General features: G+C 36.6%; 1 long non-coding RNA gene across 1 annotated transcript; it reads right to left on the bottom strand.

Annotated features, from left to right (window-relative positions):
• Positions 1 to 2,239: 2,239 nt before the first annotated feature.
• LOC130456538 (uncharacterized) lies at positions 2,240 to 18,451 on the bottom strand. The gene is made up of 3 exons (XR_008915556.1): positions 17,290 to 18,451; positions 3,546 to 3,661; positions 2,240 to 2,532 (listed from the first exon to the last, which is right to left on the bottom strand). It is a non-coding gene; the product is annotated as an uncharacterized LOC130456538 (long non-coding RNA).
• Positions 18,452 to 20,825: the final 2,374 nt, after the last annotated feature.

Raw genomic sequence — 20,825 nt, 5'->3', positions numbered from 1 at the left:
AAGTTTCAAAGCAAGGATTCTAACCCAGTTTTTTCTGATCCCAAATATAGTGTTCTTGCTATCAGGAAAGCTATTTCTTCTGTCTTTTATGTTTTCTAGGGTCCTTTCCAGATATGCCATTTCATTTCCCTTCTGAGTCACTTAAACTCTTTAGACTTCGAAGTCTTCATTTGTAAAATAAGGAAGGGACAATAGATGATGTCTAAGATCCTTTACATCTCTGAATCTTATAATCTTTGTCTAACTATTTGACTGGATCTGACTTGGTCTAGTTGATATCATCCAGACAACCCTTTCCATCTTATTCATGGAGCCAAAATTTAGATATCATATATTTTACAGAAGAAATTGAAGCTATTGGAATACCTCAGTGGCCACAATGCTCCCAAGAGTGAAGGGAACCAGATTAAATGCAATTTTAAAATGTTTAACAAAATGAATAAAAACACGAAAGAATATTTTTGTTGTCAAGTCATTTCAATCATGTCTGACTTTTGGTGACCTATTTTTGGTTTTCATAGCAAAGATACTAGAATAGCCATTTGCTTCTCCATTCCTTCTCATTACAGATGAAGAAATCAAGGCAAATGGGGTTAAAAGATTTTCCCAATCACACAGAGAGTAAGTCTCCAAGGCCAGATTTGAACACAAGAAGAAGATTCCTCCTGACTCCAGCATTCTATCCACTCTTCCACCTAGCTATCCTACAAAATAGAACAATGATGATGTCATATAGTTTTCCAAGTCATCATAGGATTCTTATGTGCAATTTAGAGGCCCCAATTTCTATTTGAGTGTTCCACAACTGGGGTATATACATATCCATGCCTGGTTCTATAAGTATACTAATCCTTCAAAAAAGAAAGTAAGCTTTGCCTGTTATTATTTTATTCTTATTGGGCTTTAGCGATCCTTTTTTGACTGTCCTTTTAAAGTAATAAATCTCTTTTCCCTGGAAGTTGAGGTACAAATCATTCTGAATATTGTTGAGCATTAGGAACACATTTGCAGCTTCACCTCTCTATTCTCTAGAGTGACTTAGAATACATGGCTGGCTTCTGTGCCTGTAAAAGAATCATCCTGAGAGAGAAGACTCAGGGAAGACATAAGAGTTAGCTTCAAGTCTGTGAACAACTGTCATTTGTAAGAGAGATTCATACTTAAAATTAGGAGCCCTGAGTATTATTTGCAAAAAAATAATCTTAAGGAAGTAAGGGAAAACTTCCTGAGATAAATTACAAAATCCTTAGCCAGATATTTAAATTTCTCCACAATCTGGTTCCCACCTTCCTTTCCAAGTTTATTTCATATTCTTCCCCTTCTCATATTCTCCATTTCAAATATGTATCTGCTAGCCATTGGTAGTATAAGACATTATTATCTCTCCTTCCCCTATATCATTCCCTGAATGGTCCCTTATGCCTGGAATTAGGGGTGTACTTAGAGACAATTCAAACCAGCTCTAGAAACTCTTGCTAAATTTTTAGTGTGGCATTTATAGAAATGAGCAAATGCTACAAATTGAGGTTTGTTTTACTATTTTGTTTATTTTCCAAACCATAAGTGTCATATGCTCGGCCTTTAGGGCATCAATGAATGCAGAAACACTCCTGAATGGGCCCTGAACTGTATTAAAATGAAATTAGAAAATACTTAACAAAATAAAATACAATAGAACATAAATAATATCAATGTGTGGTTTTCTAAGTCAATATGAGACTCAAAGTTTAATGACCTCCATTTCTGTCTGACCTGGATACCATTGGTCTAGGTTTAATCAAATGATAGAGAAAATGTTACTAACGCAGATTACATTTAAAATCTGTCCAGCACTTTTAGAGAACAGGTTGTTAAGCCATGACACCTCTTCCTAGAATATACTCACTCACCATTTGCAGAAGGAATCTGTAGCTTTCTTTAAAACATAGCTCAGGTACTACCTTCAGTCTTTCTGGATCCCCACTGATATCAATGCTCTTTCCTTCTAGAAAACATTTTGCATTATTTCCTATGTGTTTTATATTTCATTACTAGTATACATGTTATACCTCTTGCATAGAAAGGAAGTTCCTTGAAGGCAGGAATAATTTTAGTTTTTATCTCTATCCTTTGGACCTATGACTTCCACATAGTATAAGCTTTATAATGAATGAATTTTTTTAAAGCATTTATTATGCACTTACTAAGTGCAAAGTAATATGCTAGTCACTATAGATACAAATAGAAAAATAAGGTAGACACTGTCCTCAAAGAATCCCATTCAACAGAGAGACAACACATGGAAAGTTTCAGCTGTAAATCACATGGTCATTAGGGTGCAAAGTAAAAGCAGATGTAATATCTCTTTAATGTCATCACCATCACTGAAGAAATCATACCAGTTTCTGATGTTGAATCATTTGGCAATTTCAAGAACTTTGGAAGCAAGAACTTTCCTTTCTGGGTCTTCCTATGAATATTTGTTGAATTAAATTGAATCTCATAGTGGGATGGATTGCTTTAGGTGGTAGTGTGTTCCCCCTCACTGGACATCTGCAAGTGGATGAACAATAGACAGGTATGGTGAAAAAGAGATTCATGTTCAGGTTCATCTTGCACTAATAGTCTCTAAGATCATAGAATAACAGTAACCACAGCAACAATAATATAATTTCATAGCACTTACAGAGATCCCTTTAAGGTTTGCAAAGCATTTTCCCATGCAATCTTGTCTGATCATCAGATTATAGATTTAGACCTCAAAGGATTTAAGAGATTTCAGAGATCAGCCAGTCTAACCCCACCTCTATAAGAGATGAAAAACTGAAGACAACCCCCTACTCCCATGATCAGGTAACTTGCCCAAGATTCCATTAGTATATGACAGCTAGGGTTCAAACTCACTTCACTTCTCAAATTCTAGAGTGTTCCCAGTTCCACTACACTGTACTGTTAGTGAGTTATACATTATGCTGACAATGAAAGGAAGACACATTTCTTTAATAAATATTCCAACAAAGTGTTAAAAAGGAAAAATAACTGAGAATCTGCTTCTGATTCTAGCAATCTGGGAATCCAGAATCAATATCATTAAATAGCAATTCTTAGAGCCCATTCTCCCCATTTTCTTTTGTTATCACCATCTCTTCCCTCCCCTGCTAAAAAGACCTAGGACTATCCAGAATTTAACCACTACCTTTTGGATTCTATCCTTTTTGGATTTTTAAGATTATCTCCTTTCTTCCCATTCCAAGCAGGTTGCATTCAATGACATTTATAACTGCATTCCACTGACTCCATTTTAGGGACTGTCCATGACCCCTACTTCCCCTCCTCATATCTGGGAGAAGTGCTCTGCCAGGGTCCTCAGCAATTTGATTATCATCTGGGAACCAATTGGTAAGTGTCTGCTCCTTCAGCAACAAACCTTGCCTATATGAGCAGAACATGCTGCCCTGGAGAGATTTCATTTTCTGACCATTGACCAATCCCAAAGGAAATGTCTATTCCCATCAGTTTGAGATGGAGGCTCAAAAGAAGAGAGAGCCAGCACTTGGCCTACTTACCTTTTCTTCAAAATCCTGGAGGTAACCCCAGCTCCTGACTTCCAGTACTCATTTTTCTTTTTTTTTTTCCTTTTTTTTTGGTCACATGTTCCCTTCAAGCACTGCCTTGGGTTATACTAAGCAACATAGCCCCAGAGCAATGAAAAAAAAACAATCAGGCTTTACTGGACAAACATTGAGAACTTAACTTTTTAACTGAAATTTACTTCAAGTAACAATATCTACCAAGTCTACATCCCAGCTCAAGAAACCTTAATGATGGTGACTACCTGGTTCCTCTTTTCAAAATGTAAAAAATGCATACAATTCAAAAAAGCAATGGGTAGACTCAGGGTCCCCTCTGAGCAGAGAATCAATAATACATGGGGGGTTTTTCTCCTGCATTCAGGGAAAGGGGACTAGGTCTCACCATTAGTATTTAAGTTCAATTCTCTGCCAAGGGCCCTGAAACTCTTCCAGGCACAGACTGAGGGCATAGCTGCTGCCAAAGGATTGTTGAGTTGATGACTCTATGACTATTCTTTGCAACCCCAAAGCCATCCACTGAATCCCTGGAAATCACCCATCATCTTGACTTTTGTCTTGCCACTTTGATGGCTGGAAGAGATACTGAGGCTGACAACTTTGTGTAACTCCTCCTCACTTAAATCCAATGCATTAGTAAGTCAATATATTACCCCATGATATCATTGGTCCTCTTTGAAAATGAAAAATGAATAACTCTTTCTGAACTAAAATCTATCCCCCTCAAGTTGATAGTTGATATTTTTAAGCTCAATTCATAGTATTATTAGATTTAGAGGGAAAGAAACCTTCAAGATCATCTACTCATATTCTAATACCTCCCCAAGAAATTAGTTTAAATTTCTTTGCCTATCTTTTATGACCCTCCATTGTTATGTTATAGGGGAGCTTGGTATAGTGCTAGTTTTGAAGTCAGGAACTCCTTGCCTCAGACTAGCTTTGTGATTCTGGAAAGTCACCTAAGCTCTGCAGCTTCCTGCTCTTTGTCTGTAAGATGGAGATAATAAAACCATCTCCCTCTCAAGCTATGAAGGTTGAAGGAGATAATATATGTAAAATCTTTTGCAAACCTTAAAACATTATTGAAATGTTAGCTATTATTATCAAGTGAGATTCAGTATATAAAGTGCTTTGTAAACCTACCAGCATGATACAAGTGTTAGCTATTATCATTATTGTATGTAAAGTTATGCTATAGCCAAACAAGAACAATTACTTTCTACATTCCCAGTGTTGACCCTTTCCCATTTCCTCAGTCATGCCATTCTCTAGGTCTGTAATTCCCTCCCTTCTTCAGCCTCTGCCTTTTAAAGTCTGACTTATCTTTTCATGCCCTGATTAAATTCCATTTCTTCTCTATTTTCTAAATGGCCTCTGACCTCCCCAAGTTGATTAGACCTTTTTTCCTTGGACCCTAAATAATACATCTCACTGTTATGTTCTTAGAATATAACAGTTTGTATTATAGGTAATCTGCACATGTGTCATGTCTCCACCAAAATATAAGCTCCACAGGGGTAGGAAATATATCTTTTTGGCATGTATCTGCTCTCTGTGCTGACCACAGAGTTAGCACCTTACAGACACTTAAAAGATGTCTTCTGGCATTAAGGATGATAAAGTTGAGAATGCAGAAGACCAGAATTAATGTAGGACTGAAGACTTTGAAAACATGTGTGATTTTGACTGTTTGCTTCCTTAACTAGGAAGAGCACTTTAGTCATCAACTTCTTGATGCCATTCTTAATTTTAAAATCAAAGTATGTTTGAAGGGACACGAGCTTGAAATCCTATGTAGGAGGCACCTATTTTAAAAATAATTTTTACATTTGTTAATCATTTATTGATAATATTGTATAATGGAAAATGAACTGACTTAAGAGCCAGGAATATAGGGATTCAGCTCCTGATTCTGACTAATATTTACTGTGTGACCCAATAGAAGTCACTTACTCTTTAATTGACTTAGGCCAGTGTCTAAAACTATCACTTATAGAAAAGATGCTGATTTTTATCAATGGTTCCTCACCCAAGGGATTTTCTATCTATTTTTCCTGCCCCACCCCTCTTCTAGCATTTATTAAATACTTTCCTGGTGCATGTCAGTATCCTACAGTCTAGAGCTATAAGGACAAAGAATGAATCTGCTCCTGTCCTAAAGGAGCTTACAATTTAATAAGGGCTACAAGATATATAAAGATCAATAAATACAAGAAATTTGAGGAAGTAATTAGAGAAATGCAAATCAAAATAACTCTGAGGTACCACCTCACACCTTTCAGATTGACCAATATAAAATAATAAATGTTAGAGATGTGGCAAAATTGGAACACTTATGCATTTCTGGTAGAATTATGAATTGATCCAACCATTCTGGAAGACTTTGGAATTATGCCCAAAGAGCTTTAAAATACTGCCTGCCCTTTGAGATTTGTACCCAAAAGAGATAAAAAAATTTTGTTCAAAAATATTTATAGCTGTGCTTTTTGTGGTGGCAAAAAATTGGAAAATAATGGGATGTCACTCAATTGGGGAATGGATGAACAAATTATGACATATGATGGTGATGGAATACTATTTTGCTGTAAGGAATGATGAACTGCTTGATTTCTATATGAACCTATAAGACTTCTGTGAACTGATGCGGAGTGAAATGAGTGGGACCAAAAGAACATTGTACACAGAAAGTGAAACACTGTGGTACAATCAAATATAATTGACTTTGCTACTAATAGCAATGCAATGATAAAGAACAATCCCATGGAACTTATTTAAAAGAATGCTATCCACATCTAGAGGAAGACCTGTGGGAGTAGAAAGACAAAAGAAAAATATATGATTCATCACTTTGTTATATGGGTATATGATTTGGGGTTGTGGTTTTTAAAAGATTATTCTATTACAAATATGAATAATACAAAATAGATTTGAGTAATAAGACATGTATAAAGCAGTGGAATTGCTTCGCAACACTGGGAGAGGGTAGAGAAAAGGGGAGGGAGAGAACATGAATCATGTAACTATGGAAAAATATTCTGAAAAGAAAAAAAAGGGAAAAAAAAGAAAATTTGAGGAGGGAGTGGTCAGTAACCATTGAGACAATTAGAAACTAAGCTACTGAATCTGATCCTTAACAAAAAAATAAATCTAGGGATGCTAAGAGTCAGAGTTTAGGTGGGAAAGCATGTCTGATGTGACAGAGAAGCAGGTATAAAATAGAATATTGAGTTTATGGAATAGCAAGATGAGTTTGTTAGGAACAAAAGAGTAGAATAGAAGTAATGTGGATAAAGCCAGTAAATGTAAAAGGAAAATTGTAGAGAATCTTAAATTATAAGCTGCCGGGTTTTTTTTTTTAATTTAAAGCAACAGGGAGCTATTGAATTTTTTTGGCACAGAAGAGTAACATGGTAGAAATTTGTGTTTTGGTAATACTAATATATCAGTTGCCTGTGGGATGGATTGAATAGGAAAAAAAAAACAAGAAATAGGGGGAGGGATTCAGTTATGAGACTTGTAATAATCAGAGATTGAAGTGAGAAGGGTCGTGAACTAGGGTGGAAGTCATGTGATTGGAGAGAAGAGTGATGTGAGAGTTATTAAGGAAATAGGATCAACAAAACTTGACAACCTGTCTGTGTAGAGTGTAAGGGAGATTGCTAAATCAAGGATAAGTTAGAAGTTGTAAACCTAAATAGCTATAAGAATAATGGTGCCCACTATATAATTGTTCCAGTTTCTTCTAATTATATATTCTAGGGTTGGTCAAGGGTATTCTTTGATCAACTAATAGATGTTACGGGAAGATGAGCTTTTATTTGGTACTTTTGACAGCATTTCCCTAAGAAGGTTATGGACAGACTTGTTGGCACTTCATTGATGATAATCTCCTGATTAATTCTCAGTAATCGGGACTTCCCTTGAGATGAATTGATTGAATAACTCTCATTTATGTGGGATAGACTATATGAAAAGAGCTACTCCTTTACACTGGCCTATAAAAAGATCTGGAGGATGTTTTGTGCTTTTTGATTTTTTCTTGTATTCAGGAGAGATTACGAAAAAGAAGAAGAATTAAGAATGAACCTGGGTTAGGAGCAACTAGATCACTCAGTGATTAAATAGATAAGCCCAGAAATGGGAATTCCTGGGTTGATCCTAAGATATTTCCTCGCTGTGTGACCCTCGGCAAGTCACTCAAACCCCAATGCTTTCCCCTCATCCCTATTGTACCTTAGAACTGATACATAATATTGCTTCAAAGATAGAAGGTAAGAGATTATTAAAAAAAAAAGAAAGAATGTACCTGGGTCCTAGTAATCCTGTTACCAAAGAAGCAATTTAATGATGGTGGTCTTAAGGCACATATCAGTAGCAAAGCCAACAAGCACTAAGATACTCTCAGATTAAGGGGAGAGTTCTTGGACCCTAAGTTGTTGGCTTCAGCCTCATGAGGGAGTAGACTCACCTTAGCCTGAGAGAAGGGAGGCATGGGGCCAAATGGTGAGTGTTCTTGAACCCCAGCTTCCTGGGTAAAGATTGCCTGGGATGCTTTGATTCTAGAATGTAGGCTCTCACTTAGAGGAGTCATCCATCTTGGTTGCTGTTTCTGACACTTAACAAGATGTTATTAGACCTCTTAAGGAGGAGCCCATAGGCACAGCCACCTATAACCTCCATTGGGGAAGTTTTCAATAGCCCCAAACAAAGGCTCACCTCCCAGCAAGCTCATCAGGAAATGCCAGTGGTCACCCCCTTGCTACTTCAAATGGTCAGGACAGTCATCATGTAGGAGAATTTCAAGGTATTTCAGGATTAAAGACTTCCGTGTCCTAAATTATTTTCCATTTATGCCTGACTTTCTGCTATTGGCACTTCATTCTTAATGTTAATCATCATCCTCTCCACACAATCTGCTTTTCAAACATAAAATCTTTTTGGAAAGACAAAGTATTTAGTCACTACATACTTATTCCTTTCATCCTTCCAGGTCTCTGGAAAGCCAGCTGACAAAACTAATTTATACTGCATGCTTTAAAGAAATGGTAAGAGGACAAAAAAGAGAATAAAATAGTAAAGATAAACTTGACCCTCTTTCCATTTTTTGCAGAGGCAATCCTGACCCTGTGAAGGGGTTCTGCCTGTCAGAGAGTTCATACCTGAATTAACTAATAGCAGATTGTTTTTGAATAATGCCATAAGGATGCACTTTTCCTGAACAAATTTTAGGGTATCTGCCTTCTTGCTGTAGCCCATGCTTCTGGTCCTTTATCCCTTAACTGTAGATTATTTCTAGACTCCTTGCTTGACTAGGCACCTGATCTCCTGGGTATTATTGTAAGGGCCTGCCAGGGGTCTGGGGCAGCTAGCTGGTACAGTGGAAAAAACAGGGGGCTTGGAGTCAAGAAGACCTAAGGGGAAATTTGACTTCAGATACTTACTAGCTATGTGACCATAGGCAAGTCATTTAACTCAGTTGGCTTCAGTTTCCTCATCTGTAAAATGAGCTGGAGAAATAAATAACAAACCACCTATCCTTGCCCAAAAGCCCAAATGGAATCACAGAGTCACACATAACTGAAACAACTGAATAAGCTGAGGGGTCTGCTTGCCTCCAGTCTTTTCCCCACTCCAATCCACCCTCCATTCATCCACTAAGGTAATTTTCATAAAACACGAATCTGACCATGTCACTCCTTATCCCTCCTCAATAAACTCTCATGGCTCCCTACCACCTCCAGGAGCAAATACAAAATGCTCTGTTTGGCACTACATTTCTAGTCTTCTTATACCTTACTCCCCACCACTGCTCTTCCTTAATTGACACTGGCCTCTTGGTGGTTCTACAAACAAAACACTGTCTCTTGGCTCCAGGTATTCTCTTTGACCATTACCTATGTATGTAAAGCTCTTCTTTCTCCCCTATGACTAACTACTTTTTTTCAAATTCAGTGAATCTATTTTTTAAATGTCCTTTTATAATTATGATCTTGATAATCATTAATGAACATGTTCACATTCAAAGAATAGGAAAAGAAGCACCATATATGAGACTGTGAATCTCCATTACATACAGTTTTTAAAACATATACATTTCAAGTTTAACTTGGTAGTTCCAACATTGGTACCTATTACATCATGCCAGGCACTGTGTTATGCAGTGGGGATACAATTAATAAAGGAAAAAAGAGTTTTTGCCCTCAAGGAGCTCATAGTGAAACTGGGAAAGTGGGGAGAAACAACATATAAAAGGAGGCAGCCAAGGGGTAAGTGTACCAGTGGATATCTTGTTTCTTGGAGCTGAAACCAGGGAGAGCAGCAGGTGCATAGTGGAGTGCACAAAACTCCAGTTTCTGCCTTCAATGAAGAGAGAGATTTAGTATTCTACCCTCCTGCCCTTCCAACAGGGAGGAGAGGAATGTTGAAGAAAGTGTGTCAGTCAAGGTTTGAGTTAGCAACAGAGGGATGAGAAGATTAGTGGGGACGAGTTTAATCTGGGAGGGGGATTTTGTTCATGAAATTATTGACCTCTCTGCCTTCTTTAAGTCCCAAATAACCACCACCCCCTCATAAAGGAAGCCTTTCCCATTCCCTCTGTTAATTTCCCCCTTATTATTCTGTATATATTTTATTAAATGTATATTATATTTTATCCTGCTTATATATAGCCCATAGATATCCTGTATATTTGCTCATTGTCTCCCACATTAGACTGTAAATTCCTTGAGTGAAGGGCCTGTTTTTGTCTTTTTCTGTAGCACTTCTAGCACTTAGCACAGTACTTAGCATATGGTAGGTCATGAATAAATTGATTGATCTCTGACTACCAGAAATTTATCTAACTATAGCCATTGGGAGTTAGTTACCTTTAACAAATTCTTTTTGGACTGTAGCTCTTTGAACCAAATTTTGGGGTTCCTTCTCTACCAGAATCCCATTCAGCTTCAAGAAAACAAATACTTTTCTACTACGGATCACCTTTCCTCTTAGAAACTTGAACTATACTGGATGACATGACATCAATGCCACATTTATATGGCCCACAAGGGACTTTGCATTAATTATCCCATTTGATCCTCAGGATAACCCTGCATATAACAGATTACATTGCCATAATGTTTTATGATTTATAAAACATTTTCCTCATAATCCTTTGAGGTAGATAGTGAAAGTATCATTATTCTCAATTAAAAGATTAAAAAGCTGAAGTTCAAAGAGTTGAGGGGCTCATAAGGTCACACAACTGATAAGTGTTAGAGTAAGACTTGAAACCTAATTTACAGTATAAATTTATGATTATTTCCACAATTTTTGTTGTTCTTTGATTATTTTCAGTTGTGCTGGACTTTTTGTGATCCAGTTTGGAGTTGTCTTGCACAAATAGTGGAGTAGCTTTCCATTTCCTTCCCCAGCTCATTTTACAAATCGGGAAACTGAGTCAAATAGGAATAAGTGACTTGCACAAAGTCATACAGCTAGTAAGTATCTGAGGCTAGACTCCAATTCAGCTAGATGAGCTTTCCTGATTCCAAGGCTGGTACACTTTGCCATTTTGCTGCTCTCTTATAAAAATAACACTAGCGATTGTGGGCATTTCTATGCTAGGTAAAGTGGCCATCTCAGTATATTCTCTTCTCTTTTCTTCCTTTATCTCTATGATTTTAATCTCTACACCATGAAACAATTAGCTTTCTGTTTCTTTTAGTCTTGAAGCAAGATGATGACCCCTCATGTCCACTGGTCCTTCCCATGCTCTTTTAAATAGGATGGAGAGGAATGTAGGCAGAGGGGAAGAAGAGAATAAATACATATAAAGTACCTATTATGGGCAACTAAATGGCATGGAGAAGAGAGTACCAGGCACTGAAGACTCATTTTCCTGAGTTGAAATTTGGCCTCAGATACTTCATAGCTGTGTGATTATGGGCAAGTCATTTAACCTTGTTTGCCTCCATTCCCTCATCTGTAAAATAAGCTGGAGAAGGAAATGGCAAACCATTCCAGAACCTTTGCCAAGAAAACTCCAAATGGGGTTGAATAGAGTTCAATATGACTGAAAACAACTCAAAAGCAACAGGAATTACTATATGCCAGGCATTGTGCTAAATGCCTTACAAATATTATATCTCCTTTTATTCTCACAAAAACTCTGAGAGACTAATGTTGTTATCTCCATTTTTACAGTTGATGAAACTGAAGCAAACAGAGGTTAAGTGGCTTGTCCAGGGTCATATAGCTAGTAGGGGTCTGAAGCTGGATTTGAACTCTTGTCTTCCGGCCCTCAGGTATAACATTCTATGTGTTTTATTGCCTAATGTCCTTAGTAGAAAATTGGGAGTAAAATCACAATGGCTCAGAGACCCCATTTTGCAAAATTCCTACCATTTAGACAAGGTTTGACTTTCTGTCCTAATTTGAATTTATGTTCATCTCTAAGGAAAAACCTTACCTTTTTATTGTTCAGGCAAAAATTCAGATTACTGCATACATAGATGGTGGTAAAAAATGAGTATAATTTTAGAGCAATTGTTTTAAAAAATAAGCACTTACCTTCTCTCTTAGAATCAATACTTAGGATTGGTTCCAAGGCAAAAGGACAGTAAAGGTTAGACAGTTGGGGTTAAGTGACTTATCCAGAGTTACACAACTAGGAAGTTTCTGAGGTCAGATTTGAACCTGAGACCTCCAGTCTCCAGGCCTGACTTTCTATCCCCTAAACCATGAGCCAACTAACTCCCCTATTACAATAATCATTAATGGACACTCCCCTACAGGGGAAACTGAAGGAAGAGCAGCCTTTTGTTTGGTAGTTCCTCAGTCCTGGAGCTTTATCTCAAGTGTTCTACTCAGAGATAACCACAGGGATAATGACACTCTGTGATCTCTCCTTTCTCTGCTTCATCTCAACCCCACTTTCTCTTTTTCCTTTTGCTGATAGCCTCTAGGCCACTGATTCATTCCAGCTCAATTCTGGGAGTTCCCCTTCTTCAACCCTCTGTCTCTTATAGATGGTTGATAAATATTTACTGATTGATCCATAATTTAGGCCCTCTCCTTCCCTTTCCTTTGCTTTCTTTTCTCTCCTTCCTCTCCTTCTCTTCTCCTTGGCTCTCCTTCCACATTCTTCTATTCTCCTTTCCTTTTCTTTCTTCTCTTTTTCTTTCTTTCTATGTCTTGTTAGTTTACTCTTATGGTGAGATGTTTATGTTTACAATGGCAGGGTTTAAAACAATGGCAGGGTTTATAACGAAGCATAAGAATATAATTTGCCCCAGTTTTCTTTCCAAAACAACTGTAATGCTCTAGTCCCCAAAGCTCAATTTGGAAAGATTCAATGAACCTGTGCATTGAAAATGAACAATTCCACAATCAGATACTGAGGACTTCTTAAGCTGTTTAGCCTCAATATGTATGTTTTTAATATTAGTTGATGTAGATTTAATATAAACCAAGTATCCTAGTTAATTAAACATGTATTTGGGGATATTTATAATGCTTAATTCAAAGATGCTCAATGGCCTTGGGCACCATTTTCTCATCACTAGGGTATTATCCTTTCATGTTGGGTAAGTAATAAATGCTGGGGAAATAGACAGTGAACAGTGTGGTTTTTCTCCTCCAATACTAGATACTTGGGATAAATTTGTGTTCATGATTTATCTTTGAAAAACACTGCATGTTCAGGGAATTGTTCTGCTTGTAAGATATGTGTTTTCCTGTTTTTCTTCTTTTAAAAAAACCCTCTTTGGAAAAGCTAACATTAATGCAAGATAACTCCCTGAAAGGGTTTTTCTTTTCTGCAAGCAGGTTACGATAGTTGATATCAATATGAATGTAATTTTCTGAAAGTAAAAAAGTACAATCAATTTCTTGTAGCCCAGAAAAAGATTTTCCTTCTGCTTGCAGGCCTGTGTGCGTGTAATCATATACACATTTTTTACAATTCCTTGGATCTCTCAGAGTCCAACTCATGGCCCAACTCGCACACAGAGACCTCTACTTATTTAAAATTTCTCACTTATTCAAGTTTTTTAGGTTCACAATTTTGGAGTCATCTCTGGCTCTTTCCAGGGCCTAAACCAAGTTCTTATCACTTTCAAAGTCTTAATTCTATGTCTGCAACATCTCTCGAATCTTACCTCTTATATACATTCATTCTGATATATACAATATATTGATATTTTAATAACCCTTGTTCAGTGCCAGGATGTTTATAACAGTCTTTTTATTGCTCTTCTTTCTTGCAGTTCTAATCTATCATTTTTAGGGGACAGAACACAGTCCTGTGACTTCACTAAAATGAGGAACTTATGGATAAAGAAATGTTACATGTCAATGTTAAGTCAGTATCTTTTCTGAAACCTAGTCTTAGAGAATTTCCTAGAGCATTGGGAAATTTTGTGACTTGCTGAGAGTCACATGGATGATGTAGAATGTCAATTTAGGTCTTCCTGACTTTAGGCTAGATCTTTTCATATGGCTGCCAAATTAATATTCTCAAAGAAATAGGTCTAACTAGGGGGTGCACTAATAAATGCTTAATGACTGACTCTCTGGAGGAAAACATTTTATGCAAACATAATTTTATGTTTATTCTTCAATATTAATATTTACTCTACCTTTAAATCTAGACATTCAAAAAACAATAAATCAAGATCTAATGGGGAGCATGTGCTGATTTCTGAGGTATAAATGCTCACACTGAAAATTTAACCATCAGAGACAGTTACAGCTGGTTCCAAGACACCCCTGGGTCTAACTATATATTTTCCTACTCAAAAATCTTCAATAAAGTAAAAATTCCCCTGCTTGGCATTTGAGGCTAATCTGGTACCCATCTTCCTATCTGAACAATTTCCCTATCATGGATCCCTTAGTCTAGTTAATTTGGTCTAATAAGAGGCATTTCCACATTTTCCTTCTCTGTACCTCTTTACAGGGTGTCTCCTATGCTTGAAAAGCCCTTCCTTTTTACCTCCACATCCTGAAATTCCTGACTTCTTTCAAAGCTCAGCTCAGATACCACCTCCCAAGACAGATCTTTGACTACATCCTCAAATTATTTTTATTAATAAGCACTTAAGTACCTATTAGATGTCAAACAGTGTACCAAGCACTGACAATACAATGATTATAAAGTGGGGGTAGGGGACAGAAAAAAAATCTTCTTCCCTCAAGGAATTTATATTCTATGAATAATCAACATATTTAAATATATTATCAATGGGTATATATGTGCATATATATGTGTGTGTGTGTGTGTGTGTGTGTCTAAATATGTATATGTGTGTATGTGTCTGTAGTCAGATGAGGGAAAGGTCTAAAAACTAGGGGGGATTAGGAAATGTCTTATGTAGAAGATGACAACAGAGTCATCTTATTCGAATTAGGAACTTAAAGAGGTGAAAGAAGAATATTCCAGGGATGTGGCAAAACCCTGGCAGAAGGCAGAGGAAAGAGACAGCATGTCATTTATTCGGGGGAGACAGCAAACAGATAACTTATGATCGAAGGAAAAGTCCCTGAAGAAGAAAAATGTGGCATATATCCAGAAAGAAGACTTGGAGTCAGATTACGAAGTACTGTAAATATTTTTTCTTTGAGCCATTCAGAAGTTTCTTGGATTGGGAAGTAATATGCAAAGTTCTGTTCAAGAAAAGCTATGAAATCATCTTCCTTTCTTTTGCCTTTCAAACTAGAATCACAGAAGGCAAAATTATTTAGGTGAAACATTGCATAAGGTCCAGATCACCCTTGAGACATCCCCATGAACTCCCCTAACAAAGAACCCCACACTAAAAATTCACAACCCTTAAGAAACCTTCAAAATGCAAAAATGATCAAACCAAACAACCTCTCTCCCATTTATTCCCCTAAAATGAATCTTATCTCTAAAAAGAGACTCTGCCTCACTAGCAAATTTGGGTCCTGCCCCCTTAGCACTTGCCTCTTTTCAGAGCCAAATTCAGCTTAGCATACTTGAGAGGAGCCAGAATCTAGGATTCAGAGGATGAGGCAAAGGTTAATGACATTAGTTGCAACAGCTCAAGTAAGTGTACTAGAAGTAGAGGGCATGAACAGCTAACTCAGTGGTCTCCAGAGATGGCCATAGTAGCACTAGCTGAATACAAGTTATCCAGAAATATATGATTCTTTATCTGTATGAGCAGTCACCCCACAGAGATGCTCTGGGAGACACCCTCCTATATTCTCATTGAGTTTATAAGCTGCTGCCCCATCCTGAGGATAGACTTTGATCTGGTTCATAGAGTATAAGAGCTTCTTAGATTTAGGAGTTGAAGGAAGTTCCAAGAAGGAACTGGGAATGGGGTACAACATCCATGGGAATTCCAGTTAAAGAGACAAAAGTAATGGGGGTCCTAGAACTTAGGGAAGTTCCCAAAGAAAAAGGCTTCAAGACCTTCATCACAACGTCTCTTTCTTCTAATTCTGTACTGTCCATGTCATGCAATCCTTCTTTGTTCTGGCTGCTCCGAGAATATGTGTCATTGGAAGGGGAACTCCAGTGGATGACACTATTCTATATCCACCTCATCTGTGCCCATTTGCTCATTCTCTGCCCACTAGAAATCAAAGGGTTTTAGTTTCCACTAATTCTGCCACTAATATACCACTCATGGCCAACAGCAGAAGTGAAGAAGCTAAAAAAAATTTGGCCCCAGGTTCTCTTTCCTTTTCTAGAGTGACTGAAAATGGTACCAGAAAACCTAGCTTCAGAGTAGCTTTGCCCTCCCCTTACTCTTTCTGCAGTCTCTTTAAAGGGAGTGTTCTCCTTCATATTGGCCATTTCAATTTGTTCCCTAAACTAATGGAGGGTCAGACAATAAGAGATATCATCAAACTGATTGGAGGATGACTTCATTGGTTGCACTTCATCTTCCCCTACAGACTTCTTATATAAGTTTCCCATACAATCATACCACCATGAAGAGTTTTGTCCAATACTCTCCACCATTCTTCTTCCCACTTCTGGAATACCTGTAATTGTGCATGCTCCCAACTTCTCCTTTTCTGCTCTGGGTGTTCATTGAATACCTATTAATAGGGGCTAGAGACATTGAGCACACAGCAGCAACTGCACAGATGTCATTGAAAGTATACCTCTCTGTACCAAGCTCTTAGAATACTCAAAACTCCTAAATAATTTTGCCTTCTGTGATTCTAGTTTGAAAGGCAAAAGAAAGGAAGATGATTTCATAGCTTTTCTTGAACAGTTTAGGGAACAAATTGAAATGGCCAATATGAAGGAGAACACTCCCTTTAAAGAGACTGCAGAAAGAGTAAGGGGAGGGCAAAGCTACTCTGAGGCTAGGTTTTCTGGTACCATTTTCAAATTATCAAAATTATCATTTTCAAAAAGATTCCTAGGAAAATAACTGAAATCTATATCCAACAATTGTGAAAGAAAATGAGAAGCGAGAGTGTTTCTACAGACAGCTCAGTGAACTCCAAATTAAATTAATGTAGCTCCTGGAGTGACAACCCAACTTTCACATGGGTCTTCCCACAAGCTACCTCAGATTCAAGGTTTTCTATGGACCTATATCCACTCATAGAAACATAGATTATGAAGCCCTACTGACATATTTGTTTAAATTAGCAAATTCAAGGACAAAATTAATTCAAAGCTAAGGTATACAATGAAATCACAGAAGATAAGTAAAAAGATGTTACTTTCCTCATAAACACTTTTGCACACCTTTCAGACATCACTTGTCCACTCTTCTCCCAGAAAGGTAGAAACATCAAGGGCACATACTCTGCCAATCTCTGACCGTAAAACACAGATGCTGTGTATCTCTAATGTTTCAGAGCCATTGTTCATTTGAGCTGCTTTTATAGATCATGCTCATTGCTGGTCTTTAATGACATCTAGTCTTCTCAAAATTGTGGATGTGGTAGTCATTAACTGAAATTGTTCCTAGAGTCTGATGTAGCTGCTGTTTGATTATGACCCAGTTATTCTGTTGTCTTTGATGGTCATAATAAATAGTGCCTTTACTTGGAGAAAGATTGTACAACTTCTTTTTGCTCCCTGCTTCTAGGTTCAACTGAAATGCGAACTCTTACCTATGAAAGGAAGAGTGGAATCTTCCAAGTCTTTTTTACCTTAAACCTCAGAAATTTAAGTTTAAGCTCTTTCAAAAATGAGAGGCTAATTTGAAATTGTGTCCAAAAGGTTTAAAAAGAATGCATGCCTTTTGAGTCATCAATACCAATACTAGAACTGTATTGCAAAGAAATGAAAAAAAATGGGAAAGTACTAGTTTGTATAAAAATATTTATAGCTGCACTTTTTGTGGTGGCAAAAAATTGGAAACTGAGGGGATGTCCTTCGATTGGGGAATGGATGAACAAATTGTGATATATGATGGTGATGGAATACTATTGTGCTATAAGAAATGAGGAAACAGTTGATGTCTATAAGAACTGGAAGGAACTATGTGAACTCTTGCAGAGTGAAATGAACAGAACCAGGAGAACATTACACACAGTAGCTGAAATATTTTGGGATGGTCAAATGTGATAGACTTTGCTACTAACAACAATACAATCATCTAGGACAATTTTGAGGATCTTATGAAAAAAAAATGCTATCCACATCTAGAGAAAGAACTATTGGAGTAGAAATGTAGAAGAAAACATCATTTATCACTTGTTTATTTAGATGTATGATTTGGGGGGTTTTATTTTTAAAGATTATTATAGAAATGGACACTATGAAAATAGGTTTTGAGTGATAATGCATGTAAAACCCAGTAGAATTGCTTGTCAACTATGGGAGAGGGGAGTGAAGAGGGAAGGAAGACAACATGAATCATGTAAGCTTAGAAAACTTACATGTAGATTTGTGACTGGAATAAAATAAAGAAAATTAAACTAAAAAAAAAAAAGAAAAAGAGAGCCTATATCTAGATTATCATACCTTCAGAAAAAGAAATCCTTAGCTGCTTTTTCTTCCTGAAAAGATCAATTAGTTCTTAGAACCATGTTTGTAATAGACTTTATCCCTTTGTAAAGTGATCTTTTTTTTCCCTTAGGCTATGCCTTTTTTGAACACCATTCATCTATCCAGAAAAATGTGCAGTAAGTCTATTTTTAATCTCAACTTCCTGTTCATCAAGGGTAGTCTCTCTGCTCAAAGCTTCTGTCCACTTAGTTTTAGAAACTCTTTATAATTCCCACTTAAAGACCCATTGCCATATGGCACAAATTCAAAACCATTTTAGCAGCTCTCTTTCCATTAAACTTGCTATTCTAGTCTGAGGATCACCAATTTTCTTAACCCCATCACCTTTTGTAATCTCCCATACACAGATAATGGAGGGAAAGGTGCAGAGGGGAAAAAAAAAAGGTGTGGCCATTTCAAATACCACTTGTTATCTCAATTCTTTGTTTAAAATTTCTACCTTTATTTTGTATTTGTTACCTGTATCAAGTCATATTTGGATAAGAGTCATACCCTAAATCAATATATCATTTAATTGAGGGCATCTGGGTAGCTCAATGGATTGAGATCCAGGCCTAGAGACGGGAGGTCCTGGGTTCAAATCTGACCTCAAGACACTTCCTAGCTGTGTGGCCCTGGGCAAGTCACTTAACCCCCATTGCCTAGCCCTTACCACTCTTCTGCCTTGGAGCCAATACACAGTATTGATTCCAATCCAGAAGTTAAGGGTTTAAAAAAAAGAAGAAGATAGTTGAGATGGACTAGACATAATGATCATCAAGTAACATTGTAAAAATGAATTTATTATTTTTTAAAAATAAAATTACTTATTTTCATGATTTGTTCTCTGTGTAATGAGAGCACTGGTCATTAAAGATCAAAATTGTATCCTATTAGAAGAATTAAATAAGAAGAAATGGCACCCAAATGCTCTAACTACAATCTGATATATGCAAATAATATATTGATACTATGAAGAAAAAAGGGAAATTAGTAAGCAGACATTGACAAAAATATCAAAATTTTCTTTAAAATGTTAATAATAACAATGAAGAGGCCCAAAACAGCTAGATAAATTCATTCTGTATATAGTTTCCCTTGCCAGGAAAGGAAACATGACAGTCAAAGCCAACAACATTTTAGAAAAGAAATTTAGTTGTAAAGTTTTACAGAGGGCAATGACAGAAAATTGTGATTGTGTTATCTTATATATAAAAAAGATAACAGATAAAGAAAAAAAAACAAGAAAGAGAAAGCAATATACATTATAAACAGAGCTAAATTTGGATTCAAAAGGACTAGGATCAGATGCTAGATTTGTTACGTTTTACCTATGTGACCTTGGATAAGTCTCTCAACCTTTCTAAGCACCTGTTTTCTCATATACAATATGAGTGAGTTTGACTAATTAATCACTAATAACCCTTAAAGATCTAAAGCTATGAAACCTTAAATTACAGAAATCTTTGTGAAAGATCCAACTAAGTCATATAATATTTAGAGCAATTAAGAATGGAGCTGAAAAGAGGACAATAAGCAGACAGAGGTAGAAAAGTTCTGTTGAGATGTCTGTAATAAACTTCTTTCCTCATCAATGACACTGGGGCTACCACATTTAGATGGTAACTTTAAGGCCCCAGATGAGTAAGAGAGCATGATGAAATAGAATAGAACAGATGACCTAGCACATAGTAGGCACTTAAATAGTTGCTGACTGACTAAAGAAAACAAAGATGGAAAGAAAAGTTTAACTAGTAAAAATGCAGAGGTAGTCATAGAGGTGAAGATGACATGATTTTGAAAGCACTGACAGATCTCAAGATATCTAAAAGAGAAGAAGGCAATAAAATTTTAGGAAGAGAAATAAGGACTTTATTTTTTAAAAAGAAAATATGAAATTATTAACCTGCATGCTGCTTACTTTCCCATCTCTACAAAATATCCATGAAAATAATCATAATTAGACACTGAGAGCATACTTGATTTGAGAAGGGAATATGTAGGATTTACTAATGATATTTAAGGGTAAACCATACTTAAAGAGTCACACAGATGCAAAGCATTCAAGTATCTGGTGTACATATTATTTATTTAATACTACAATTTATTTGAAATGAATTAATTGAAAGTGCTCTTACAATAAGTGTCTCCCATGTACATGTCAAAATCAAACAAGATCCATTGTAAGATACAACAACAGAAATATATTTGTTCAATGCCTTAATGATTATCAATATTAATGGGGGTAAAAACAGGAAAATGTATTCTTTCCACAAGTGTTTTCT

This window comes from Monodelphis domestica, chromosome 1 (assembly GCF_027887165.1).
Source record: "Monodelphis domestica isolate mMonDom1 chromosome 1, mMonDom1.pri, whole genome shotgun sequence".
Lineage (NCBI taxonomy): Eukaryota > Metazoa > Chordata > Mammalia > Didelphimorphia > Didelphidae > Monodelphis > Monodelphis domestica.
The sequence above is the reverse complement of the archived record's forward strand: the minus strand, read 5'-3'. Positions and strand labels throughout refer to the sequence as shown.